Below are 13,583 nucleotides of genomic sequence, written 5' to 3' on the forward strand. Positions count from 1 at the left end.
AAGCCTTCTCTAGGGAAACTAAAGAAATAGACTAAAACAAGAAACACAGAGAGTCACTGTTTGATAGGCACATTTGGGGGTGAATGAACATTAGTATGCCCGCAGCCTTCAGGTGTGTTACTGCAGGAAGTCCTGACTAGCACAAATGACATGCGGTCATTACTTGTCAGGTCTAATGGGACTAATTATAGCCGGTGTCAGTAAACCTGTTGTGTGCTTTGGCCTTTGGCTATAGTATAATAATTGATTATTTTCCCAACTCATCCACCTCAGTGCAGCAGTTAATCTTGTTCTGGGACTCTGTAATTTTCATGCTCTGTTTATGAAACAGATGCTTTAAAAATTAAGAGTTGTAAAAAATGTTCAAGCAGAGTTTGATAATTAGTTCTTTAGGAATAAGATCCTTTTTGTAAGATTTAGAGTTTTACAAAAAGGATTTTAGAAACAGCTGTACTATTTCAATGTGTACTACTTTTTTTTTCTTTATCTTTTGCTCAATAACATGCATACGCACATTAAAATTACACACTTCATTCACTCTGAACAACAATCACACACATGCACACACACACACATGCACAGTAGCAAGTAATTACTGGAAATAGAAGCAAGTAGAGCTTTAAAGTCCCCTAGTTGAGTGACTGTTTCTAAGTTCAAATTGTGAGGCAGTTCATTCCATTAATGAGGTGCGTAGTAACCAGTTCTTTTCCAGTTCAGTGTTTGTGGGAGGAAGTTTTAAAGCCAGTCTCTCCTGTGATCTGGAGTCGTGGCCAGGAGCTTTGAACACAGCTGAGAACATCAAATATCTTGGCAGTTTGGATAGCAAGGCCGTATTAATGAAAATGCTGATGACAGTCAAAAAACTGCGATACTGAGAGTAAAGTTAGCACGGTTTTTAATGCAAACTCTTTTAATCCAAACAATACAAAGGTATTGCTGATGAGGCTGGATATGGATAATTTAGTGACGGGCCTGAATGCGTGTGTAATTATAGGAATTTTCATTTTCAGAGCACACAAATTGCGGCGGAGAGGATTAAATAATTTGTGCAAAATGATTGACTAAAGTTTTGTCAGTTTACTGCAAATTGTAGTTTTATTTAACACTGAGAAAAGCCAATCTTCAGAACATATTGATTGCAAAACAGTCCACATTTTCCTCAATGCTGGAAAGTATTTAAAGCTGCTAGAATGGTTTCATTAATCCACTATCACCTTGAATTATACAACTGAAAACTCCATCTGTTCACTGTCTTTGGTCTCAGTTGCCGTTTTTAGAGAGAAACACAGAAGTAAACCTACACTCGCAGATTACAGGAAGCAAACTGTGCCTGTTCTCTTAATCGAATCCCTGCATACTCATCAGTTGTGCCTACAGTCGTGGAAAAAATTATTAGACCACTCCTTGTTTTCTTCAATTTAGTGGTTATTTTAATGCCTGGTACTACTAAAGGTACATTTGTTTGGACAAATGTAATGATAACAACAGAAATAGCTCATAAGAGTTTAATTTAAGAGCTGATATTTAGCCATTTTCCATGTTTTTTTGATAATAACCAAAATCCCTTGAGTTCTTACATCAATAGCTATGGCATTGTACTGCCAAAAAACAGTACTTTTAGGCATTCCATGTTTTCTTTTCTGTCTGTTTTAGTCACATTATACACACAGGAGTTAGTATTTGATTGCATAACCATTGTTTTGTGTGCGACTGTATGTACAGTCTGGCTCTGCACTACTTTGTGCTGTTTTTGATATTACATTAGTCGCTATTGAAATGGACTGCATCTGTGTTCATAAAACTGGGGCCATTGTTAGTAGATCCATCTGTGCCTTTTCCGGACTGTGATCTGGTTGATTTGTGCCATTCTTGGTCTAAGAGGATGATACAACACGAAAGGACAGGACCACAGCCTCCACCATTATTGTGATGTGATCTCAGATTTGTTGCCTGAAACGTGATCAGTAATTTCAGCTATGACTTCTTTTAAAACACAAACAAACAAACAAAAAAAACTTGATAAATTCAATTAATCCCAATTAATCTGCAAAAAACAGGACCGATATAAAACACACAGCTGTTATCTGTGCTTAGGACACAGCAAAGCAAGTTATTTGACTTTAATCATATGTATCAAAACTGTTTAGAAATCTCCTCACCTCTCACTCATAGACAATTTGTGCGTATCATTAGCCAAAGTCACATTTTTGGCCAAACTGAGATATGTATGTAATTTTACTTTCTGAACACGCCTGCTTCATTTTAAGCAGATATCACAATTTGGCCAAAAATATGACTTAGGCAGTTATGCTATGAGGGTAACAATATGTACAGTCGTGGAAAAAATGATTAGATCACCCTTGTTTTCTTAAATTTTTTGTTCATTTTAATGCCTGGTACAACTAAAGGTACATTTGTTTGGACAAATGTAATGATGACTACAGAAATAGCTCATAAGAGTTTAATTTAAAAGCTGATATCTAACCATTTTCCATGTTTTCTTGATAATAACCAAAATCCCTTGAGTTCTCACATCAATAGCTACGGCATTGTACTGCCAAAAACAGTGCTTTTAGGCATTCCATGTTTTCTTTTCTGTTTTAGTCACATGATACACACAGGAGTTAGTACTTGGTTGCATAACCATTGTTTTGTGTGCGACTGTACATACAGTCTGGCTCTGCACTACTTTGTGCTGTTTTTTGATATTACATTAGTCGCTATTGAAATGGACTGCATCTGTGTTCATAAAACTGGGGCCATTGTTAGTAGATCCATCTGTGCATTTTCTGGACTGTGATCTGGTTGATTTGTGCCATTTTGTAATTCTGGTCTCTTTAAAGTTATGAGGAAATAACAGATTTTCATGAAATTACTTGTATTTCAAAGAGAAGATGAGGTAAAGGAAACTGTGTTTTTATCTCTACAACAGTGTTTTTCAACCTTGGGGTCGGGACCCCACGTGAGGTCGGCTGGAATTGAAATGGGGTTGCCTGAAATTTGTAATAATTGATAAAAAATAAAAAATAAAAAAACTTACTAATAAAAAATATATGGTGAGTTGAGAGAGACAGTCACAATACAGAAAAGACATGACAAACTGAAGCTGAAACTGAAGCACTGTGGTACTGTTTATCTGTCGAATGTTCATTGTGGTCAGTTTAAGATGCTGCAGCTCTTTCATAATTCATAGTTTGAGTTATTGTTTGTTCAGTATTAATTTGTAGCCGTGTAAATAGAAGTTGGACTGACTGTACATATCCTGACCAAGGAAAATAAAATTCTCACTTTGTGCAGTAATCTTAACCTTACTTTTCTGCCTCCGTCCATAATAATATACATTATACAGCCTAATTGTCATCTAAAATTAATGTTTATTTGCAACATAGTATAGCAACTATTACATGATCAAAAACATTTTAATTTTAGCAAAAAAAAAAAAAAAAAAAAAAGTCTCAGTTTTGAATGTCTAGGGTCGCCAGAAATTTGTGATGTTAAAATGGGGTCACAAGCCAAAAAAGGTTGGGAACCACTGCTCTACAATAAAAGAAAAGCTTTTTTAACAGACACACCATAAAAAAAATCTCCCAAAACTCCTCGTAGCTAACAGGTTAGCAGTGCCCTTGAGATGCATAGTAGTGATGGTGTAGTTGTTTCTATAGCACAGGCTGACTCATTTAACAGCATGCATTGTGTACTTCTGTTATCCTTTCTTCTGAACAGCAAATCAATAGAGTGTATTTATTTAGCATAATGTAGCAGTTGGCAGTGGTGCTGATCTCAATGTGGAGAATACTGAACCCCTGCTATTATATCTGCTAAGGAGCCACTAATGGCCCCGCAGACTCCATTGTTAGTGTTTGGAGAACAGAGGCGAGCTGATTGATTGTTTCCCATCTCTCTTAGTCTCTGGGGCGTTATGTCCAGTCCCACGTCTCTCCATCTTTCCGTCCACCGTCTCAGTCCGGTGCTTGTGTGTCTGTTCGCTGATGTGTCGGAGTCTGTCAGTGTGTGTATGCAGTCTGCAGTGAGCCTCTGCTGAGGACTGGGGCCAATAGTGGAGGCTGACTAATGCCCTGCAGATAGACGGTTCAAGTTGCAGCTATTCTGTCCCAGAGCAGAATGTGAGCCCCCCTCAGAGCAATGATCCAAATCCTCGCTTCCTGCTCCATCCCCAGCCCATTAGATACAGCTTGCCTTTCTCCCAAGCTCAGCACTGTCGACAGAATCGGCCAGTGGCTCTAGTTACGCCCTTCTCCTGTCTCCTGAAGAGCATCAGTTTGTATTCCCTGAGCTGAACCGCTAACAGATAGACAGATGGAAAGGCAGACAAACGGGGAGGAAATATTTTCAGAGAAGAAGAAAAGTGAACGGCAGAACTGGCCTCGCCAACATCTTGCTCTGAGCTGTAAATACTTGTTATGCTTCAGCGCTTATTCAAAGCAGCCACTGGGAAGAGATTGTATCAGGAAAAATGTAATGTAATTATGGCGTAACATATGCCGTGTTAAATTAGATGTTTGTAAATTATCCGAGAAAAAACAGTGTATCATAATGTGTGTTCCAACAAAGAACAAAGCTCTGAAGAGCGTGCTGCCAACGCCTAGTGTAGACAATTGGAGCGGCAATTACTCGACACCTTCTGCAATTAGGATAATTAAACTGTCACTCCCTAAAATGGAAATTGATTTCTGTGCCTCTGTTTATAATATTGTGATATATTTTATTTGGAATTACTACATTCCTTCTCTTGGAGTTGATCAATGTTTGGTTCTCTCGGTTTCATTAAGTGGTTGGAGTTGAGGTTCATCAGGTGATAAACATTCAACACAAATTAATCTATATGTTCTCAGTGAGTTCAAACTGCAGCATCTGAGCAGAAGCGTTGGTTATAATGTTTTTTAGCCTGACCCTTTGTGGACAAATTGGAGTGAAATAATGGTTTTCAGATTTCTTGTAATGGAAATGAGTTTGATGAAGTGCAAACTTGGTCAGTAAGGGCTCATTAGAGTCATCGAGTTTGAAGAAGCTTGCACCTCTGTCTCTAACCTCTGAGAGGTGACAGCGCAAGACCATTAAATATTTATGCTAACACTGAAATTCAGATCTTTCTCTGTGTGACTTTCTCTCATCTTTTTGGCCATTATTGGCTGTTTTCAGCCATCACAGGTTCAGAGGTGCCCTCTTTAATGAACAGGTATTAAATGTATTGGTTATTTTTGTCTGCAGGCTAGTATGGCTACACATTAATTAAGCAACATCAGTTCTGGAGAACAAAAACCTTATTTTCTTAATCTCTGTTTCCAATTAGTTGAAAAGTCTAATGAGCCAAACTAGTACTTCTACAACTCATCCTCTTCATCCACTGGGTTTTCAAGCCTCCCCAGCACTTCATTTTTCAGTCTGTATGATTTGACTTGCATGTACTGAATACGACTGTATCACAGAATGATCACAAGGGGGCAGTGTTTTACAGTTATTTTGCATCCCAAACTGACTTTGATGGAGTTCTTGGCACTGAGATACAGCACACTGCTACTTTGCTTTTTTTCTGTTTCGGAGAAATCACTCAGAAATACACTTAATCCTATTTCTAAAGAGCCCTTTGATTCCCACTACAGCACAACATCAGAGCCCACAGCTGCAGTGACCGCTATCCAGTTAAAGCTTCATGTAGCTGCTGTCAGTGGGAACGGGGTGGTTGCATTTTTGAAAGAAGTGTTTTCCTAAGGGATTAGCTCTATTTGCGGTGTGTGTAGGGGGATTAAAGAGTAAATATTACAAATCAAACATGAGCTAAAGGTTTGTTCACTGTAAACGGCCTTGACAAAAATCTCTAGCTCTCCCTTTTCTCTCTGTGTTTCTTCCTCACTTTCTCACTGTTTATGTACACAAAGAGAAGGGAAATCTTTCTCAGCTCACTACAGCGAGAGGCCTCACTCATACCGCTATCCAAGTGATGGATCAATGTTTTCAAATGCAACCATTTTAATTAAACGTCTCATCAGTCTTCTTTGGAGTGGTGGACTGGTGACAGCGGCGTACACTGCCGCCAAGTCCGGTGGGATATAAAACCTGGGTCGCTGAAATTGGAAAAGACACAAAGCTAACCCCTCTTCAGTAGCAGCCAACACGTAGTCCCAAAAATGCTAATTAATCATTTAAGTGGCATAAATGAAAGGATAAAAGTTTCATTTATTCTTGGACTGAGATAAATGATGCCTAATGATGTGTAAATGAGGGATACTGCAGTCTTGTGGAAGCTATTATATATGAATAAGACATATGACAAGTGTCCTGCACAAGGCCAATGGCTACTTACTAGTTGGTAATTAGGCTGATGAGAGGGACTTAATGGCTTCTACAGGATTGTTCTCCTGTACTTTACACTAGAGCTTAAATTAAACACTTGGCTCAAAATGTACAAAATGGATGTCAGAGGAGGTGTGAAGAGGAGAAAGGTATAGCCCCCTTTAACCCTCCGGTATCCGGGTGCGCTTTTTAGGCACACTTTGCACTTTGTGTTCAAAAACTTCATATTAGTTTTGACAATTTAAATAAGGTTAGAACTCAAAAGTTGTTCATTTGTGCATGATCTTTAAAATTCTGGCCACCAAGTAAAATTTGCACATTGTAAACAAAAGAAAATTACAAGACTAGCATATGTCTCCCAAGTGTGCCTAAAATGCACTATTTCTTCCATTATAACCACTGTTTTTGATCCGAAAGCCAGTAAGGCATAAATCATGCTTTTACTGATATCTGGGCTTCATTTGAGAGGTGAGGGTCTAAATTAATTTATTAACATTATTAATGTTGCTGCTAATCATTGACATATACCAGGCTGCAAAAATCGAATAATATGTGATCCAATTTTTATGTGGTATTTTGAAAAAAAAAACAAAATATATTTTGTGTTTTTTGCATCAAAAAATGTAGTGACATCATGATGAAAAAAGATCATTTAAAGGGTTAAAAAAAATATAAAATGAATGATTATTTGATATGTATGATTAGGGATGACCTTGATTTACAAAAATAAAATCAAATTAGAGCAAAAAAATAAATCAATATATAATATTTAATAGTTTGATTTATAGGTGTGCATTTGGTACACTTGGTGACAGATGCTAGTATTTTTGAACATTTGACTTAGCGCCAAAAATAATAATGCACATTAACTCATGTTGGAGTTAATCATTGACATATGCCAGGCTGCAAAAATCAAATAATATGTAGTCCACTTTTTATGTAGTATATTGAAAAAAATTAATTACCTCCGCCAAGGAGGTTATGTTTTTGCCAGGGTTTGTTTGTTTGTTTGTTTGTCTGTCCGTTAGTGTGCAACATAATTCAAAAAGTTATGGACAGATTTGGATGAAATTTTCAGGGTTTGTTGGAAATGGGATAAGGAAGAAATGATTAAATTTTGGTGGTGATCGGGGGTGGGGGGGCCCACGGGGGGGACCACTGATCAGCCTTGGCGGAGGTCTGCGCTCTCCGAGTGCTTCTAGTTTTTTGTGTTTTTGCATCCAAAAAATTGGTTTGTTACCTCCGCCAAGGAGGTTATGTTTTTGCCAGGGTTTGTTTGTTTGTCTGTCCGTTAGTGTGCAACATAACTCAAAAAGTTATGGACAGATTTTGATGAAATTTTCAGGGTTTGTTGGAAATGGGATAAGGAAAAAATGATTAAATTTTGGTGGTGATCAGGGGTGGGAGGGCCCACGGGGGGGGCCACTGATCAGCCTTGGCGGAGGTCTGCGCTCTCTGAGTGCTTCTAGTTTACATTACAAACACGGCATTTAAAGGGTTAAAAAATGTGACAATTATTGAGTATTTGGTATTTTTATTTACGGCTCAAGTTGATGAAATAGAAAAAAGTGTAAAAGAATTAAAAACAAACTGTATGAAAATGTTTTTGACATTATTCCAGAAGTGTGCCACAATGGCACACTTGGTGCTTAGTAAGGGCCTTGCTGGATGGAATACCAGAGGGTTAAGAGCACTGGATTGTTGTTCATATGCCATCGTCGTGCCTCCGGCTTTTTCCGTCTGTTTCAGTGTACGATTATGCAGACAGACACAGTTATACTAAGCCCATTTTAAGAAAAAGAATAAAAAAGCTATTACTGACAACCTATATAGAAGAAAAGAAAAACAGAAACAAAAAGGAAAAATGCTCATTGTATAGTGAATAAAATTGCGTGTGTGTGATAGGAGAGTGCTTGGCATGGCTATGATAGGGTTAGCATGTGTCTAAGGCTGAATTGGTGTTTGCTGTGTCATGTCTCTCTTCTCTGTCGTGGTCAGCAGGACTCCATTTAGAAGTGATCAGAGTCTACACTGAGCACAGCAGCGCATATTACCTCAGCTTACCTCTGTGTTGTTTTGTAAAAACAGCCGAGTTGAGCCGGCTTTCATATCTGCTTTTTACAAACGTGAATACTGAAAGAAGGAGACTGGACCTCTGTCAGTTAAATAGTATGTCAAGATTAAGTATTCAGTGGCAGCTTCCCTTTAGCACGTCACTACAATTCTTGTCTTTTTTATACAGAGGACATAAATATTAAGCAATGTGAGTGAGTAGCTGAAGGTTTTCATCCTGGCAGTTGTTGAGGTAGTTTTTAGATGTATTCATGGTGCAGCTTTTCCTTGGAATGAATGTATTTCAGTGGCCAAGATAAAGGTTATTGTGTTGCGTATGGATGGAAACCAGAAACAGGTCCTAGATGCATTTTTCTGTTTTTCTGACATTTGCACAATGCAAAACAGCAGTTAAACTACACCTACATAGAGTCAAAGGCATTTTCTCTCCTCTGTTTCAGAGTCAGAGAACATAATGTCTTCTCAGTGATAACCAGCTACTTTTTTATACAGAGATTTGATCAGGAATCAATAAAGAACTGAACTGATGCACAGCCTTAGGTCTAATAAAACCTTATCAAAGGGACTTCCGTATAAGAGAAACTCTAAGAGCACTTATCCACTAGCATGATCGTTTTGGACTGAAATAGACTAGAGAAAATTCCTGTTTTTTCTTTTAATGGCTTTTTTGATTAAGGTATACCAGTGGCTGTGGGTGACACAGACTGTCCTTTGTCCTACATATAAATATCCCCATTTTCTTCCTTTTAATCAGCATATTCACCATGTCCTCAAAAATATCTTGTCATTTGAGACTCTGAACACATATCTGCTCAGTCACTGTGAGGCACTCGGGGTAAAAGCAGTGCCTCAAATGTAAATGAGCTCAAAATTGTAAACAGGTCTGCCCTCAACTAATCTTAGCAGAAGGTCTATTGATTGAGCGATTGTTGTTTCATCCCATGATCTCCGAGTCAGTCTCTGTGGGTCTTGGGATGATACTGGAGGCGGAGCTGATTATATTATTTCGCTCCACAACCTAATAAGCACGGCTGATGCAAATCTTAACACCCATAACATCTGCTTAAACAACATTGTGCTCACACTGAAAGAAATATAGACATCAACAGGGACACGAGCGCTCTTAAATCAACCTGCCACCTCTCAGTTCAGAGGTTTAATATGAGGACATGATTGTTGAAGCAGCTTCAGACCAGAAGCTATTAAGGGAAATGCCAAATATATCTTCCAAGCAATTAGCGAGTATGCCTACTACTTACCTTATACATGCCACTGCAGTGCACGCATACACAACATACATCAGCCAACATATTGCTTTTCAGTAAATGTATCTCCATGGGGACCATTACACCACAGACTAAAATGAAATCAAAGTGAAAGATCTATTTAAGTGCACCCACAGTGCAGCTGGCTTTAGACGGTCTGTTTCATCCTGTTTAGCAGTTTCTTCTCCGTGTGTGTTTGTGCATGTTATTGTGTGTGTGTCAGCATGCTCAGGGAGTTGTCAGCCCGTTTGACTACCATCGACCCTCCTTCGTTAGCCCTGCTTTCGCTGCGTGTCTGACATCCCCCTGATGTAAGGTGCAACATACACACACATGCACACACTCACCTCTCGTCAGCGCTTTAACAAGCTGCCAGAATATTTGCTGCAAAACAAGTTTCTGGACAAGGAGAACAAACAGAATTTGGAAATGAATAAATGTCTGCGAGGTAGCTTTAGTAAAGGCAAAACAAATGGGCCAAGAATAAGGATAATGTTTCATTGTTTCCCTTTAGAATATTCTGGTGAAGAACAGCCTGATTGATAATCCTGTTATTGTAAACTGTTTCTAAGCTGGATGATGACTGATATAATGGGATGTGATAGAGCACCTCCTGAGGATATCGCTGCTTGTTGATCATACATATGCTGACTTCAAAATCAAAAGCAAATTCTGTATAATATTTTGATGGGATAAAGCTCTTTTATCATAGAACTATTCTCTTGGGGAGGCACCGCTTGAGGCATTTATTTTCTCTAAAACAAGCCCAATTTAGAGGTTGTGTAACTGCACACAGGGAGGCAAACTTTGTTCATGCTGTTGCCATTTGAGTTTGATGTTGGTTTAGAAGTGTGGACTGTATTACAAAGAAAACTGAGCGTGTTGCATCGTTCTCCATCCTGGTAGATGTATAATGTGGCAGATGTCCCTTATATCTGAACTCAACTTTAACCCATAAAGACCCAAACAGCAACTGGCGACCAAAACCATCTACTGATCTAACATATTTTTTCACTTCTGAACCATTAATCATATCAATACATGTAAATAATTGGTGTTTAAAATGCAGTTTGTCATCTTTTCGTGGTCATCAGATATGACCCATTTGGACATTTAGAGGCCCTATAACAAATGAGGAAACACCGTCATCTTCTACAACATTGATTCAACAGTAAAATCCATTGAGTTGGATCATGTGACAGTGGATGGAGACACTTGTTTTGTTTTGTTTTTTTACGCCCCGCTTTTGCAGAGCATCAAAAAATTGGGTAAAACTTCTATTGCACCTCTCCATGGAACTCTTTAGTAAAAGGCAAAAGATTTATACAATCTTAAACTGAGTGTACTTGAGACACTTGTTTTTATGTTCAGTAATTGATATATTTGCTGGAAAAAGTCACTTTTTCTTCAGTTTTCTCAATAATCCTCACCTTTCATCTGAGTTTTTGTGAACGTCTACATAATCAGTAAATTAAATACAAGAAAATACATGGTTTTCATTGAAAAAAACACAAAATACAGAGGATAGTATTTTAATAAATGGTGATAAATCATTTAAGAAAGGTGAAATCTAGAGAAAAATTTGTTTGGGAACTGCCACAAAAGTAACACTGGGTCTTTATGGGTTAAGTAAGAAAACAAGTAACATGTTGATGGAAGCGGCAACGTTCAGAAACTAAATCTTCTTAAGTTCTGCAGAGAAGTGTGTCCACTCATTTAAGATGGATTTCATAGGTAATGGTTTTAATTCTGATGTGGCAAACATTAAACTCATATGACAGATCTCCAGTGTCTTCCACAAATATATATCACTTATCTCTGTCGCCTCCTGTCTCCATTTACCAGTGGATACAACTCCCGCTCATCACATCGGCTGCTCCTTAAGAGTCCCCAGAGTCCACTCTGAACTTGGAAAAAAAGCTTTTTCCTATGATGGACCTTGCTCATGGAAGAATTTGCAAAACTCACTTCAGCTTCAGCATTTCATTACCTTGGGTGATTTCAAATCTTTTCTATCAAACTGTCTAACAGAAGTGTGTAACTGCTATTCTTAAACTGGTTTTTAGCTTTTGTGTGTCTTGTCATTTTATGTTGTCTTAATTGTATGTAGTTTTATACTCTCTTAGTTCATTTGCATTGTGCTGATGTGCCTGTCGGTCAGGCCTCCCTCGAAAAAGAGATTTCATCACAAGGGACTTCCTGGTTAAATAAAGGTTAAATAAATAAATAAATCACTGTAAATACTGTAAATAATACTGTCTTTTAGCATCATTATAGCTTGTCATGTGACTTTTTAACTTGTAACTTTTTCTTTGTTTTGTTTCTGAGTTTGTTTGTTTTGGTTTTTTTTCCAGTTTTTTCTGACTACTATGCTGCCTTTTGGCCAGGTCATTATTGTAAATGAGAAGTGGTTCTCAGCTGACCTACCTGGTAAAATAAAGGTTAAAAAAATAAATGCATAAATAAATAAATACAATCTATATCATAATACTGGAAGGTCTCACAGAGTGTGTGTGTGTGTGTGTGTGTGTGTGCGTGCGTGTGTGTGTGTGTGTTCTGAGAAATTGAGACTTTTTAAACTGTTTAACAGGACCAATATTTTGGGAGATATTAGTCATTTTGGAATACAATAGCCTTGCAATCACGTTACTTGGTTGACCAGAAGCGCAGTACCACACTGCATGATGGGAAATGAAGTTAAAAACAGGAATGACGCATTTACTAACTTCAGTCCTAGATATCGGTATTAATATTACCCATGGTTCCCCACGGGTCAACACACTAGTGTTGTCATAATGTGCTAGAACACAGAAGAAGCCGATAAGGAGGTGATTGGTTTCATCCATGTAAAACAATTATAATTGCAACACAGTGCTTTACTTCTTCTTCTCTGTTTTTTAGAGTCACGCAGTAGAAGGTTAATAGCTGTGTCTGCTGGTGACTTTATGCAGCCTGGTTTATTTTCTTAAAGTAAAGCACGTACAGCTTTTCAAGAGTACTCCTTGACATCATATGGAAGATATTCAGATATTGTTGATTAACCTGTTGATTATTTCCTCACCTATGTGACATGTTTGGTTTATAAAATGCCATAAAATGATGAAAAATGTTAATGACTGTTTCTGCAAAGCAAATGTCTTGTTTAATCCACAGCCGATAGGTATTCAGTTTGCTGTCACAGAGCTAGTATTTAATGAAATTTTTATATTTAAGAAGCTTTTCGTCACAAAACAAAATACTCAAACTAATTTCATAGATAATCAAAAAAGGTGATGATTAATTTGGTAGTTCACCTCTAATCAGTTATTCAATATTTCTGTTGATTGTTGCAGGTTTAATCCTTTTTGAGTGCAAAAAAAAAAAATCCATTGATTTCATTGCCTTATTCAGTTAGAATATTTCAAGTATGAAGATAACACTTCTAACTCTGCTTTTGTGACAGAACAAAGAGGTTAATACTGTGTGATTTATTTTGATTTGAAAATATTTCTATAGTTTTGGGTTTAAGGTACGCTTGGAGACACCAACGGTAACATCCTGACCACAGATCTGAACGTGATACACAAACATGAGACTCATTACCTTTTCTCTCAAAAGGAAAATCAAACAAACACTTATGTTGGTTGCTTTATTTACTGCTTGTTGACTGTATTTATATAGGTAATAGTGTAGAGTTTTTCATAAAATTCAAGATTGAAAGATTCTTTATTGTCAATTCACTAAATGTACAGGACATACAGAGAATTGAGATACTGTTTCTCTCACCTTGTTAAATACCATGCTTTTTTTTTTTTTTTTTTAAAAACAAGGGGAAAAAAGAGGTAAAATAGAATAAGAATAGGAATAAATAAAGTGTACATGTCAGTCTATTTACAGTAGCAGTGGTAGTGCAGTACAGTGATGGTTTATGAGGAGGTGTGTAGTGAAACCAAA

At 37.5% G+C, this 13,583-nt stretch overlaps 1 protein-coding gene and 1 pseudogene across 2 annotated transcripts in view; one reads left to right on the forward strand and one right to left on the reverse strand.

Annotated features, from left to right (window-relative positions):
• asic1b (acid-sensing (proton-gated) ion channel 1b) overlaps nt 1-13,583 on the forward strand; it is a 335,432-nt gene that overhangs the window by 238,468 nt on the left and 83,381 nt on the right. The window lies entirely within an intron of this gene.
• On the reverse strand, nt 10,887-10,994 carry LOC115420263 (uncharacterized; annotated as a pseudogene).

The sequence above is a fragment of the Sphaeramia orbicularis genome, chromosome 5, assembly GCF_902148855.1.
Source record: "Sphaeramia orbicularis chromosome 5, fSphaOr1.1, whole genome shotgun sequence".
Classification (NCBI taxonomy): domain Eukaryota; kingdom Metazoa; phylum Chordata; class Actinopteri; order Kurtiformes; family Apogonidae; genus Sphaeramia; species Sphaeramia orbicularis.